The sequence below is a fragment of the Acomys minous genome (assembly GCF_964271855.1).
Source record: "Acomys minous genome assembly, chromosome: 15".
Taxonomy (NCBI): domain Eukaryota; kingdom Metazoa; phylum Chordata; class Mammalia; order Rodentia; family Muridae; genus Acomys; species Acomys minous.
The window spans coordinates 21,682,910-21,697,412 of NC_140497.1; the positions used below are offsets into that span (position 1 = coordinate 21,682,910).

Genomic DNA, 14,503 nt, shown 5'->3' on the forward strand with positions numbered 1-14,503 from the left:
TTTTTTAATGGCTGAATAATACACTATTGGGAAATATACCATAGTTTCATTATTCATTCGTCAGTTAGTGGACATCTAGGCTTGTGAACAAAAGCAGCAGTGAGATCACAGTTTTCTTTGAAGATGTTAAAATTTTAACTTATTAAGAATTCAGAAGGAACTCTTTTCATGATAGATCTACTCACAATCAAATATATTTAGCGCATTGTGTGTGTGTGTGTGTGTGTGTGTGTGTGTGTGTGTTGTATGCACATGTGTTTGTATATACGTTCCTATATACAAAAACAAGAGGCCAATTGGCTATTTTTCTCTATTTCTGTCTACATTTTTTTTTGTGTGTGTGACAGGGACTCTTATGAGACTTGAAGTTCACTGACTCATTTAGACTGGGTGGCCTCAGGTCCTTATGCTTACGTACAGCAAACAGTTTACCTATTGAGCCCCAAATACAGTTCCAAATGGAGGTATTCACCTATGCCTCAGTGACCTGTTTTGTTATATAGGGCTTTTGGATGTCTCCACCAAGGACCTTAGTACTAGTTTTCAGGGGCTCCACTAATGTGACCATTATTGTATTGGGCTTCATTCATACCCATGTTATTCCTGTCATCAGATTCTTCTCAGTTAAACTTTGAATAACAGTATGGAAATTGACTTTGGAGCCTACTATCTTTTTTTTTTAATAGATATACTACAAACCTCAGAGAAGTGCATGTTTTGCACATCTATCCGTATTAGGAGCTCTCATTGGCAGATGTCCTCTAGGCATGCTAACACTCAGGCTTTGTAGATCTGCAACATGTCCACATTGACTTCTTCACGGGAATGGGCAAAAGAACGAAGTAAAGGATTTTTAATGGTCTGAGTTTGCTAATGCTAGCATGCTGTTGGCCTCCCCAAAGTCACATAGCTGTATCTCACTATATGAGAAATCCAGTAGAGTATTTTGAAACGATCAAAGACGAATCAAATGCTATTAATAGCTAGTCCCGCCACACATACCATTACTGGACTATCGCAAAAGTGTTTAAAATTTCATATTGTAGGGAGGGGATAGCAGGATACAAGTGATCTAATTATGGATGGGGGAAAGGTGGAGCTCTTTAGGTATGAGACAAGGAGACAACTACAGAAGAAAGGGGGTGATAAAGTAACAATAACAGTTTTTAAAAAGTTAAAAAAGGAAGCATATTATTAACTCTCTAAAAAATGGAGTCTAGAATACATGTAATTCTCTGTATACATATACATAAATGATTTAAAATGTTCTCATATGGGTTGATAATGCTCTCCCCAAGAGCTAAAGGATACTAACACAAACTGCAACCTCTCTTTTTGAATTCTGGCTTGGAGTTGTCCAGTAGAGTCTCAAAACACACAGCTTATCTCTACTGCCCTTTGTTACCCCTCCCTCCACTGAGGAGGAAGGTACGTCTTTATCACTGAAGACATTATGCACTTTGGCAACGGAGTCCAGAAGCTCCTAAGCTGGAACTGACCTTAATGTCTCCTCCCTAAGAACTGACTTTCATGGTACCAGAAGGCACAGTCCAAGGGAGTGAAACAGTCAACAGTCCCACCCAGCTATGATGCCTGTGAGCCACAACAATGACCAGCATCCCATGATAACCCTAAGGATGCACTAGTGGCATACACATCTTGATGGTAACCAACAGCTTTCTAATTGGAATGAAGACCCACTCAACAAGAAGGAAACTGTGCCTGGTACTGGAAACCTAGACAACTACCCAAGGCCAGTGAAGTCATTGATCATGAATGAGAACCTAGAACCTCTATTTTACCAAACAACCATTATCCATAGCAACAACCTAAACATTTGTCTTATGCTCAAAGATAAGTACAGAGTTGTAGGGCCCAGTCCAAATGGATAAATTTAGAAAAACACTCCCTCACCAAGGCTCATAGAACATTGCAGAAGAGGGGAGGGAAAACTGTAAGGGCTGTGAAGTTGTCTTTCTTAATACTGTCAAAAGCTACACCTATATAAAAAAAATCTCACCAATGTGACTGCTTAAACATGAGCTGGGCAAAGACAATAGATGTGCCAAAGTGGCTGGGGGAAAGCTTCTGAGGCCTCAACCCCAGGCAAACAACTATAGGTAATGCTGAGAATGTGAGAAACAGTCTTCCCCATGGAAGAGCACACTGACTGGTTACCTAATAACAAATGTTTAGTCCTTAAAACACATGCACGAGTAACATAATGAGGACTCCATAGCTAGTATTTAAGAACACATGCACATAGACATTCTCTTTCTCTCTGTCTCTCTCTGTCTCTCTGTCTCTCTCTCTGTCTCTCTCTCTGTCTCTCTCTCTCTCTCTCTTACACACACACACACACACACACACACACACACGTTTACACACACACACTTAATGAAAAAAGAAGCCATGAATTTGAAAAACAGCAAGGAAGTTGAGAGGGTTTGGGTGGAAAGGGGAACAAAGAAGTAATGTAATTAATGTAATTTATGTATAATTTCAAAAATAAAAGAAAAAACCTAAAATTTCATATGGCCTTTTTTGCATTACTTCTGATTTCTCATCTGTGACTTTCTTAAATTTTTCTAATTTTCTCTAAACGGTCTTTATTATAATGCTGGATTTTGAAGTGTGGACAGTAGGCAACTTTCTATGATAAAGCTACAAAGGCATTTAGGAAGATAAATGTGTTATTTTTGCTCACTGTTTTGTAGATTCTAAGCCAATATCTCCATGGCTTTGGGCTTCTGATGACAACAGCATGTTTCAGTGTAAATAGCTGGCAGAGAAAAGTACTCACATGAGTTAAAAAGTGGAGACTTAAGAGTCAGGGCCTGTAATACCCTTTAAGAGGGTGCCGCCCATTTCCCAAAGATCATCAGACTCTGTTTCACAAAGGCAAAACTACGTTTTGGAACATTGCAGAAGCAGCACCCTAGAGCCAGGCCTTTGACTCAGTGAACTTTGAGGACAACCCAAACCGTAACAGGGCGTGTTTTTTTTTCTTATATTCTAAGATGTAAATGTGTGTGAGTGTGCATGTGTGTGTGTGTGTGTGTGTGTGTGTGTGTGTGTGTGAGTATGTGTGTGTGTGTGTGTGAGTGTGTGTGCATGTGTGTGTGTACATACAGTACTGTGCTCAGGTATATATGTATGCTATGTATTTTTACATAAATGTATTAGTTTGTTTGTAAATGTTCTCTAAATCTACTGCACAGCTTTATTTTACTTAAACCTCAACTTTATAACTTGAGTCCAGCAACCAATACTTTTGGTTATTAAAATATCTATATTAAAATTTAGGAGTTGGTAGTAATTTCATGTGATACACACAGACACATACATAGATACACACATTATTAGTGCCACAAGGGCTTTAGAAACTAGTTTTTTAAATAATTACTTTTGTAAGTGTTTTATTTTAAAATTTATGTTATTAATTTATTCATATTACATCTCAATTGTTATCCCATCCCTTGTACCCTCCCATTCCTCCCTCCCTCCCATTTTCCCCTTACTCCCCTCCCCTATAAATGTGACTGAGGGGGACCTCCTCCTCCTGTATATGCCCATAGGGTATCAAGTCTCTTCTTGGTAGCCTGCTATCCTTCCTCTGAGTGCCACCAGGCCTCCCCATGCAGGGGACGTGGTCAAATACGGGGCACCAGAGTTTGTGTAAAAGTCAGACCCCACTCTCCACTCAACTGTGGAGAATGTCTTGTGTGTCTTTTATTTTATGTTAGTTATTTCTTTATTAAGTTGGATTACTATTTATTAACATATTAAATTTTATTGGAAAGAAAGAAATTTTATGTTGAAAGAAAGGAAGAAAAAGGAGATAAATAGTAGCTCGACAGACAGACAGGTAGTTCTGATGCAACATTGCACTTTTCAAATCTTACAAAGATACGAAGACTAAGCCCACATCTTTTACTTCCCTTTCCTTGTGTCCAACAGGGAAAGTAAGAAGAAAGCAGTACACCTGTGAGCCCAAAAGCTGATCTGGAGCTGAAACCAGACATCATTGTGAAGCAACCATCTACTTCCGATGAAGTAGATAAGTGTGGTAAGCTTTGAACCTTCAGTGATGACACTGTTCCCTCTGCCAGTTCCTTGGGTGGATGGCTGCTTTTCATTACTGTTGCCAAAGAGGAGTAAAAAAGAAAGAAAGAAAGAAAGAAAGAAAGAAAGAAAGAAAGAAAGAAAGTAGAAACATCCAAATATGCTGTTGATAAAAAAACAAAATAATGTTCAAATTCAGGGAGGAATCAATTATTTGGTGGGAAATGCTAAAAAGGCAGAACTGCCAGGTGTGGAATAAAGATCCTTGCAAAGGGACTGCCAACATTACAAACAGCAGGAAGAACAGACAGTGGTCTGAGGACAGGAAGTGGGGTAAGTGGGGTGGATTGTGGGTCTGGTGAGGAGAGTAATGAGGAAGGACTGATTCCAGGCATCTGTTGCCCCTTAGTCAAAGGTGGTGAGAGATTTTGCCAAGAGCCTTTCAGATAAGGTTACGTGACTATGCACACACCAGATACTTCACTAGAGGAATTACACTGATCATGCTCCAAGTTTTACTGTGGCTAGAATGTTCTCCTGGCCAGTAGGGCGGGGGGTGGGAAAGGCTAGACTTGAAATGTCTATACGTCTTAAACACTTAATGAAAAATTACAATAATTCCTTTACATCCTCTGCTCCTTGTCCAAAAGACTGCATGTGATTCTGGTTTCTTTATAGGCTTGTGCTAATTGAAACAGACATTTATTGGTTTTCCTTTTCACTTTCAATTTAATTTTTAAAATTTCAATTATAAGCTTATTGAAAATAGAGTCTGCATTTATTGATCTTTTACTGCGTGCCAAGCCTGGTCTAAGCAGCTTATCTCTTGCAATCCCTGTTTCAACGCTGGACAAGAAGCAATTGTAAAAGTTGTATTTTACAAGGACAAAATGGCTCCTCTTAAGGACAGACTGACAATAAACAGCAAAAGCGGAGTTATTAGCTATTTCAGTCCAAAGATCATGCTGTTTTCCTTAAAAAATGTGTCCTGGGTTTCTGGCATTTGCTGTGGACACTAATGGAGCTCTGTTCTGTCTCTCACTGTTTACCCCGCAGCTTCATTGGCTTTCCACTGTGTTTTGGAGTCATTGTGTTTCATGCCATCTTGGGCGAGTCAGTTCACCAGAGATAAGAGCATGAGGATACACTGTATAAGTTCAATTCTTCCCCTGACAGTGACCCACACAGTCTGTGTGTTTCTAATTTGACGTTCAGATTACTTTTAGGCAAACATGGCAGAATAGCTATACCCTAGACCAGACTTAGTCTGCATTCTCTGGGTCCTCTTTAGCCATGACTCTGTGTTTCACTGCCTAGGGAGAGTTGGACACAGTACCCCGTAGACCTGCTCTCTAGAATTTTAGCAGGAATCATGTACAGAACACTTTGTTATAAGGTCTTATAGACACTTGAAGCCAACATAAGTATGATGTTGTAGGTATAAAGAGTTCATAAGCTCTATGACTTTAAGAATTTTCCTTAAAACTGACTGGGAATTCTTACTATAGCTAGCCCAGTGGGCAGAACAGGAAATTCTGGGTAGGGGGTAAATGAAGAGGGGAAAAAGATTTAAGTCGTTCAATTCTGATGGGTCAATCAAACAATCAATCAGCCAATCAATCACATGAAAACTGAGGTACATCCACAAACTGGGTGGCTGTTGTAAGATTTTTAACCTTTTTTTTCCCCTCAAACATGGCCTGAGCTGCTTTGTTCTGAAAGACAAGCAATTTGTTTCATAGAAGTTGATCATAGTGTTTTCCTGCCTTTCTTCCAACACACACACACACACACACACACACACACACACACACACACACACACACACACACACCATGAGCACACACCCCCCATGCATACACACACATCATGCATACACACATGAATACTTGCACACTGAAGCTCCTCTCCTAATTATTTTCAGGCCTCTCCTCTTTCTCTTTTTCTCTTTAATTTTTCTTTCTGTTTCCTCTCTTCCTTCTCTCTTTCTCCCCTGTATCCCCTCTGACTTTCTTTACCTTTGCATTTATTCTTTCTCTCTTTCTTTGTTATCTGACTTGTAGATATCACCAATCACTAGAGCTTATTCCATCGTTTTGATAGGAGTATCTGTCATTGTTTTCTAAATGACTATGCAAAACAGACTATTTCCGCCCTAGGATTATTATGTAGTTTCCTGGTTGTTACTTTATAACCTGGGAGCAGCTTGAACACGAGCTTTCCAAGAACAATCAGGAATAATAACAAAAATAAATTTCAACTTCCTCTCAGTTAAGATTTCCAATTACTCAGTCTAGCTTAGATCTAGGAATAGTTGAAAGAAAAGGTTGATATGCAGTATCCCTTCTTACCATGTCCCTGTCGTGTCCCTTGGCTGAAGCAGGAAGTTGACAATGACATGCAGTACACATGCTCTGCAGATAATCTCTCTGTTCTAATATCTGCACAGAATCTTAACTATAAAACTCTGTCCTTAGAGAAAGAAACATGAAAGATGTGACAGTGGGGCCCTGGTAAGGAAGGTGGAAGTGGTGATTGAGAGACTCTGCCTCAAAAATTGGGGATTTATGGTGCACCTGTGCATAGCGCATGGAACTCTGTCACCATACAGATGCACTGGACACTTAGAAACTAAATACACGCTGAGAAACAGCCCGTCACACTGTTGTCCTTTCAAAACCACCTCTAAATTCTTTCAATGACTGTCAATTAACGTATACCTTTCCACGTGTGTATGTGTGTATGTGTAGGTCAGAGGTGTCTTCTAATGCTCTCCACTCGGAGTACTCCAGTTCAGCTCCTACCACCACAATGTCCTTTTATGTGGATGATGGGAATTCTAACTCATGATCTCAAGCTTGTGCAGTGAGCACTTTACCTACTGAGCCATATCCCTGCCCCCACCCACCTTTAGCTTTGACTGGACAAGATATTTTGGATTGTTATGTCAGGAAGCACTTGGCCAACCTTCAGTGTGAAAGCCTGTTGTCAGTCTGTCAGAGCTTCCGATTTTTTTTTTTCTTTGTCAGTGGCCTTTACTTTTATTCTATGGCCTGGTGTGTTAGTTTTCACTCCTGTGGCTTTGATAAAATACCTTGGCCAAAGCAATTCGGGGAGAAAGGGCTTATTTTGGCTTACAGTTCCAGAAGAGTAGATCCTGTCATTGTGGCAGAAAGCAAAGAGGCCATAGTGATAGGGGCAGCAAGCTGGATGATCACATCGCATCCACACAGGGAGCAGAGAGAGAACAAGAAGTGGGAAAGGTGACCATTTCCTCAAAGTCCACACCCTCCTCTAGGAAATAAAGGCATCACAAGCTTCCCTAAAAGTACCACCAGCTGGGGACCAAGTGGTCAAACACAGAAGCCTGATGGGGTATTTCACATTCCAACCATAATGTCAGGTATATGGACTTTCTATCTATCTCACTTTGTATTTAGTTATTACTTGATTGTGCTTTCTTTTTATTTTGTAAGGCAGTCTCTCACTTTGTAGTCCAAGCTGGCCTTGAACTGGTCAGCCTCTTGCATGGAGCTCCAGAAAGTTGCAGGGATTATAGGTTTATGCCACCATGCCCAGACTCCTACTTGATTCTTTAAATATATTTTTGGCCTAAATTGTAGGTTTGTGGCATGGGAAGGGAGCTCAGCACCCACTTAATAAGTCTGGTTATGTGTACTTGAAATCTCATTGTGAGGAACGGGCAGAAGTAGGCAGATCTTCGGGTTTCAGTGTCCAGCAAAACTAAACAAATCTGTAAAACTCACAACCCGGTGAGAGACTCTGCCTCAAAAATCAAGATTGGCAGCTGCTGATTAACAACTCCCAAGGTTAACCTGTGGCTTCCCTGTGCATATGCACAGATGTGTGCCTACACCTGCACACCGACTTGCATGCACACCCCCCTCACATATTAAAAGATAATTAAATATATTTACGTGCTCATCGCTTTTGGAATATCCCTAACAAAGGTAGCCTACTACCACCTCTCCTATACTCAAAATGTACACCTTAGTACTCTTTTCCAATTTTCTAAATATCTCTTTTATGTAATCCAGATTTTCCCTCATCTGTTGCGGTTTTAAGATTTCACTATAAATTTGATGCCCAAGGTACATAATCAGTTACTGAAATCAGTTGACCCATTTGCTGTTGCTTGCTTCTTCCTCCTGCTACTTCAAGACTTTCTGTTCCCTCTTAAAATGGCAGGTATGCCTTTATTCGTCTCCTCAAATGCTTAATATACTTACTGTAAAATTACTATCAAGCTGTTCAATAACACTAATTTTATCTTGAGCAATTCTTATTCCAGTTATTGATTGCAGTGCTTTCTTAGCATTAGAATTCTTCAAGTGTTTTGTAAATATTGATCTATAAACCTCTCTCAGTGTTTCTCATTTCTCCAAACTGAATAAAAGAATGAAAAATCAAGGGAGTTGCACGTTCAGGCAGGCTGTGTTTATATAGCAAGCATCATCCTTAGAATTCTGTCACTGTCAATAGTTTTGAGGACGAATGCCAAACTGATCTTTTGCCTAAGATCCTATGCAGTATTTTTCCAATACAAATATGCTAACCAAATATTTACAGAAATGATTTTGTAAGAGTCATGTTAAAGTAAGTCTCAAAATCAATAAAAAACCAAAACCAAAACCAAAACTGAAACAAAACAAAACAAAACAAAACAAAAACCCCTTGTACCTGTAAAAGCAAAATTAAAGCCCTGAATAATAACCTTAGGCCTCACAGAAGCATTGGGAGTTTACACCATTTCCTGAAGAAGAAAAAGATGAAAGAAGGTTACTGAGACTATTAACCCAAGCCTGAAACCCTCACGCACTGTCTTGAGAGCAAACACAGCCAGGATGTGCTCATTATCACAGTCTCAGAATGAGAGCCCCACGGAGAAAAGCTTGACAGCAAGAGAAGAAATAAGCAGAAAGAATTCAGGAAAGGATGCTGTAGGCTGTAACACGAAGGGGGATTTACAGAGGACATGCTTTGTTAATTGGTGATATAAATATTCTAGCAAAAACTGAGACCAACTGGTTGTGCATACAAAATATCCTTGTGAGATGCCAGCCAATGGTCTGGGGGGATATGTAGGAAGAGAAGAAAATCACAGAGAAAACATAATCGAGTGATGTACACTCAATTTCCTTGTAAGTCTATGGGCTTTGTCTTGTTACAACATGCCGATTAGCACGTGTGGTACAATATTTCTTGTTTAGGTTCAGAGATAGAGACATAGATTTGGCATCTTCTTTATGCCAACTCATGTCACTTACTTAAAGACTTCACTGGAGTCAAAGGACCTGGGAAGTTGTGAGCACTTGGTTTCTTGGTCTCATTTTCCTAAAATATACATGGGCACAATAGTCAGTTCTTATGAAATGTTTACTGTGGGTCCGTAACAGAAGACGACATGTTTCATAGAACGAAGCCTGGTGATACTAAAAACCTTTAAGCAGTACTAATAATGGCAGACATCAATGTTTTATTTTTAGCTGAAGCACTAACATTTTAAGGTTTGCATCTTGTCACAATAAAAACCCAAAGATCGGGGCTGGAGAGGTGGCTCAGCAGTTTAGAGCTCATGCTGACTTTGTAGAGGACCACAACCTCTGGTTTCCGGCACCTACATCAGGCAGCTCTAAACCGCTTGTAATTCCAGCTCCAGGAGTCTGACATCTTCCTCTGGCCTCTGTTATCACTTAGACATGTGTAGATGCTTCAGTTCCTCAGCAAACCATCATATACTTAGCTCTCGTGAGACTCTGGATTGGCTTCCATCCATAGAACACATGAACTAATAATGATCATAATAAGCATTATGTTTGATATATATGTACACACACACACACACACACACACACACACACACACACACACAGTGGATAATAGCATAGAAACACACAACTGGTAAAAATGAATAGGCAAACTTTTTGTGGGGTGCTGAGGCACAAATGGGACATCTATAGCATAATCTCGCCCATCAATGCTCAGGGATGACTGCAGAAAAATAGGCAGAAGGTTGTAAAAGCCAGAGGCTGTGAAGCACGGCTATAAAACAGTGTCTTCTGGGTATGATGGGATGAATCCTTGTATTAATGAACTCACAGCAGGTATGGTTGCCTGGGTAACATGAAGCCACTAAACATGGAGAGGATGACACTTTTAGACTCCTCCCACAAGCTCAAGACCTATCAGTAGTTGATGGTCTCTCAATGAGGGAGAGTCAGTTTTCTTCAAGGGTATGGCTCCTGGTGGGCCAACCATGCTCCCGTGTATGGCCCCATACTCATATAATGTGGGCAGGATAAATTGGAGTCTATGGCTTATTTTTTTAAAAATGATGGGGGGAGGGCACTGGAGCTGAGAGGAATTAGAGAGGAACAGGGGATGAATGTGGTCAAAATACATTGTACACATGTTGCTTAACAAAATTTTTCCTAGGGAGATACAACACACATGCCTACTCATTCTGGATAGGTAACCCATGACAGACCAACGTACTGATACCACTGAAGTTCAACTTGGTGAACCAGTGAGTTTTATTGGAGTATAGGTGAGGGTTTACTTATAGGAGCAAAAATGACTCAAAGATAACAAACAGCCTCACCAAATCCCATTGTCACATGGGTGACAGCTCACAAAAGCTGGAAGCCTGGAACATACTGCACAGCCTGCAGGCAGTTCAACAGGTTGGAGAGTGGCCTTTCCAGGAGCCTCAGTTTCTGCTTCTTCCAGGAAGCTGGTCTAGTCTCAAATCTTCTTTGGAGATTGGCTTCCTTTTACCCGAGGAGAACGCTCAGCTTTTATTGCTTACTCTGGAGGGGGGTGGGGGGAGGGAGGGAGAGAGGGAGAGAGGGAGGGGGGGGGGCTAAGGAATCTGATCAGTTTCAGGGACTTCCTAAAGCTATTATGAATTGTTTACCTTCCTACAGGATGGAATGTTTGAGTCTCCAGAGGGAATTGTTACACAACTGGATATATATGAAATTCTCAAAGAATTATTAAAAACATTGCCTTGGGGAAATGCAAACAAAATGGGAAATCTCAGCAAAGAATTTGAAGATATAGTTAAATGGAAACATAGTAACTGATACGGAAAAAGAAACTCAGTGATGGCCTTAAAGCCCAAATATAAAGCCTAAGGAACCATCCATTATAGTTGGATATAGAACAATAAAACCTTAGCCTGAACCCTCAGAGATATAGATGTATATATCAAAAGATCTAATACATGTCTTATCAGACTCCCCAAAAGAAAAAAAAAACCAGATTGTTACTGAAAACATATTTGAAGAAGATCCCCAAGTAGGATGAATTCAAAACCTACTTTATTTATGGTTCTCAAAGGCTTCTACCTTCCTTCTAAGCCACCAGCCAGAGTTCAGGGAGAAAGAGGATTAATGGGAAAAGGGGAGTATGCACCTGTTTAGAAGTAGTTCCTTGTGGAGAGTCTATTGTCTTTGTTGTCTGGATACTAGAAATCCAGTCCAATAGCAAATACCAAACAATAACACGAAGCAGTAGGGGTGGCATGATCCAGCAGAAACAGCAAGCCTCCACCAAATCTGCACGAGTTGGTGGAAGCATCCAGACTCAGCCAGAGTATAAGAAGTTCTCTGGAACATTTCTCTCTCTGACTTGAAGACCAGTGAAGCGTTGCATGGCATAGCAATGAAAAAGCGAAGTGTCACTGTCTGTGGGGTTCTATTTATATCCTTTCTAAACATCACACACCCTTTCGTGTGTCTCACATGTTCTCTCATAAGACAGCTTCCCGAAAGCATCACATGTTTTCTCATAATATAGTTTCCACCAAAACGTCACATGCCTTCTCACAGGTCTGTTTTCCACTATCAAAGGTCACGAGACTGTCTTCAATGGTGGTAGAAAAACACTTTCACATTCCGTACTTGGGACCAAAACAAAAAAACACTAAAAGAAACCAAAACTTTCACTAGATATAGGCCTAAATACATCAAACTTGTGAAAGTTAAAGACAAATATGAATTATCAAGAAAGAAAATGGCACATTACTTGTAGAAGAAAAACAATGTGAATACAAATGATGTCTATAAGAAGTAGTGTGTGTGTGTGTGTGTGTGTGTGTGTGTGTGTGTGTGTGTGTGTGTGTATACATGGCTTTTACCTACCTCTAAAAGTTAGAAGACAACTCTGAGGATTTACTGTTCGCCTCTCACATTATTATTTTTGCATCTTCAGTGTATGGTCCAAACTAAATGTCCTACGAAATTTTTAAAAAAATAAGAATAAACTGTTTTTGTTCTTTTTGAATTTCATTTTGAGATTATAATATAATTACACCACCTCACCCTTCCCTTTTCTCCCCTAAACCTCCCATATACTCCTCACTGCTCTATTTTCAAAATCATAGCCTCTTTTTTTATTGTTGTTACATGTTGTCACATATATATTAAATGTTGTTGCATATACATTCCTACATATAACCCTCTCAGTCTGTATAATGTTACCTGTATGTATGAGTCCAGAGTCGATCATTTGATATTGGATAACCAATCGGTGTGCTCTTCCCTGAAGAAGACTATGCCTCCCAATCTCAGCATTTCTTGGCTGCCTGTAGTTCTTTGTGTAGGGCTTAGGCCTCATTGGCTTTCATCATCCACTTTAGCATGTCTACTGTTGCTCTTGTCCAGTATTGGTGAGCCTTTGTGGGTATATCTTCTGATATTAATAACAAACTCCCTGATCCTCTAGTTCAGTGGTTCTCAACCTATGGGTCATGACCCCAACACGGGCTGCTTGTCAGATAACCTGCATATCAGATATTTATGTTAATATTCGTAACAGTAGCAAAATGAAAGTAAGTAGCAATGATATATTAGGTTTGGGGGCCGCCATAACAGGAGGAGCTGCATTAAAGGTTTGCAGCATTAGGAAGGTTGAGAACCACTGCTATAGCCCCTACAGTCCTTTTGCCCTGTCTGCAGCGTTCTCTGAACTTAGGTAGGGGAGTGTTTTATAGTTGTATCAACTGAGACTGGGATCCACAAGCCTGCATTTTGATTGGTTGTGGTTTCGTGTAATGATCTCCTTTCCTTTATGAGGGGTGAAGACTACAGTTATCTGTGGGTATAAGAACAAATATTTATATGTTACCGAATATTAAATGGCTGATTTTTCATGTATTCCCTGTGATGTTTGGTTGATACAGCCCCAATATCTGTGGGGTATGGCCCTCATAGACTCATGTGTTTGAATGCTTGGCTGATAGGGAGTGGCACTATTAGGAGGCGTGATCTAATTGGAGTAGGCATGGCCTTGTTGGAGGAAGTGTATTACTGCAGAAGTGGGTTTTGAGGTCTTACATATGCTCAAATTATGTCCAGTGTGACACACTGTTCCTTTCTGCTGTCTGTGGGTCAAAATGTGTAACTCTTAGCTCCTTCTGCAACACCATGTCTGCCTGGATGCTGTCATGTTTCCCACCATGATGATAATGGAATGTAAGCCAGACCCAATTAAATGTTTTCTTTTATAAGAGTTACTGTGGTCATGGTGTCTTCTCATAGTAAGGGAAACCTCATGTTTGGGTCTTTAGGTTTTTTACATTGGTCTACCTGCCTGTTTTTGTGTCAGTATCATTTTTTTATTAATATGACTCTGTAATATATTTTAAGATTTGAAATGGTTATCACTCCAACATTGCTCTTTTTCTCTGTGGTGTTTTAGCTATTTGAGGCCTTTTGTGGTTTCATATGAATTTCAGGGTAGTTTTTTTTTTTTTGGCAAGCTCTTAGGTATTTATTGAGCATCAATGTCTTAGGCATTTTTATAAATGCTGGCCTTAAAACTTTAAAGCAATGAACAGAATTTGCTATAGAAAAATTTCACACTAAAAAAAAGAAGACATTCAAAGCTCTTGCATATAAAAAATAAACATAGTTAATATATTCAATGAAATAGAGTAAAATCTTTTGCCAAAATAGTAGAGGCAAATACTGAATATTCTTTATTAAAGGGAAAAGTTCATGTAATGTCTCAGTTAAAAAATAAGCATGGAACTGAAATAAATAGTTCAAAATAAAATTAATTGTTGAAGGAATATATGAAATCCTGGCCATATTCTCATTAATAAAAGGCAAAATATATGCTACTTCCAGGAATAAACAAATAGATATTTAAATACTTAAAATTCATTTCTTACTGTGAATTAAGACTTTAAAAATCTAATAACATTGTTCTTGAAATGATATTTCCTTGAATGTGTCATGGAGAAATAAAAAGGTAGTCAAAAATTACAAATATGAATGAATGTATATTTAGTCAGAATAAAAATGTTAAAACAACTTAAATTCCAATAAGGAGGTAATAAAAGATGAGTTCTTTACAAACTTTACTGTTGTGTAGATGTTTAAAAAATTACTGTAAGGATTGATCTGGTAGA

The 14,503-nt window shown here is 39.4% G+C and overlaps 1 long non-coding RNA gene across 4 annotated transcripts in view; it reads right to left on the reverse strand.

The window, feature by feature from the left end:
* Positions 1 to 14,503, reverse strand: part of LOC311585290 — a 91,763-nt gene that overhangs the window by 38,668 nt on the left and 38,592 nt on the right. For 3 of the 4 annotated variants that reach the window (XR_014775175.1, XR_014775176.1, XR_014775177.1), the window contains exon 3: positions 12,231 to 12,322. This is a non-coding gene — a long non-coding RNA (uncharacterized lncRNA). Of the gene's footprint in view, positions 1 to 9,353; positions 9,421 to 12,230; positions 12,323 to 14,503 lie in introns of all 4 variants that reach the window. The other variant, XR_014775178.1, reaches the window with a different exon arrangement.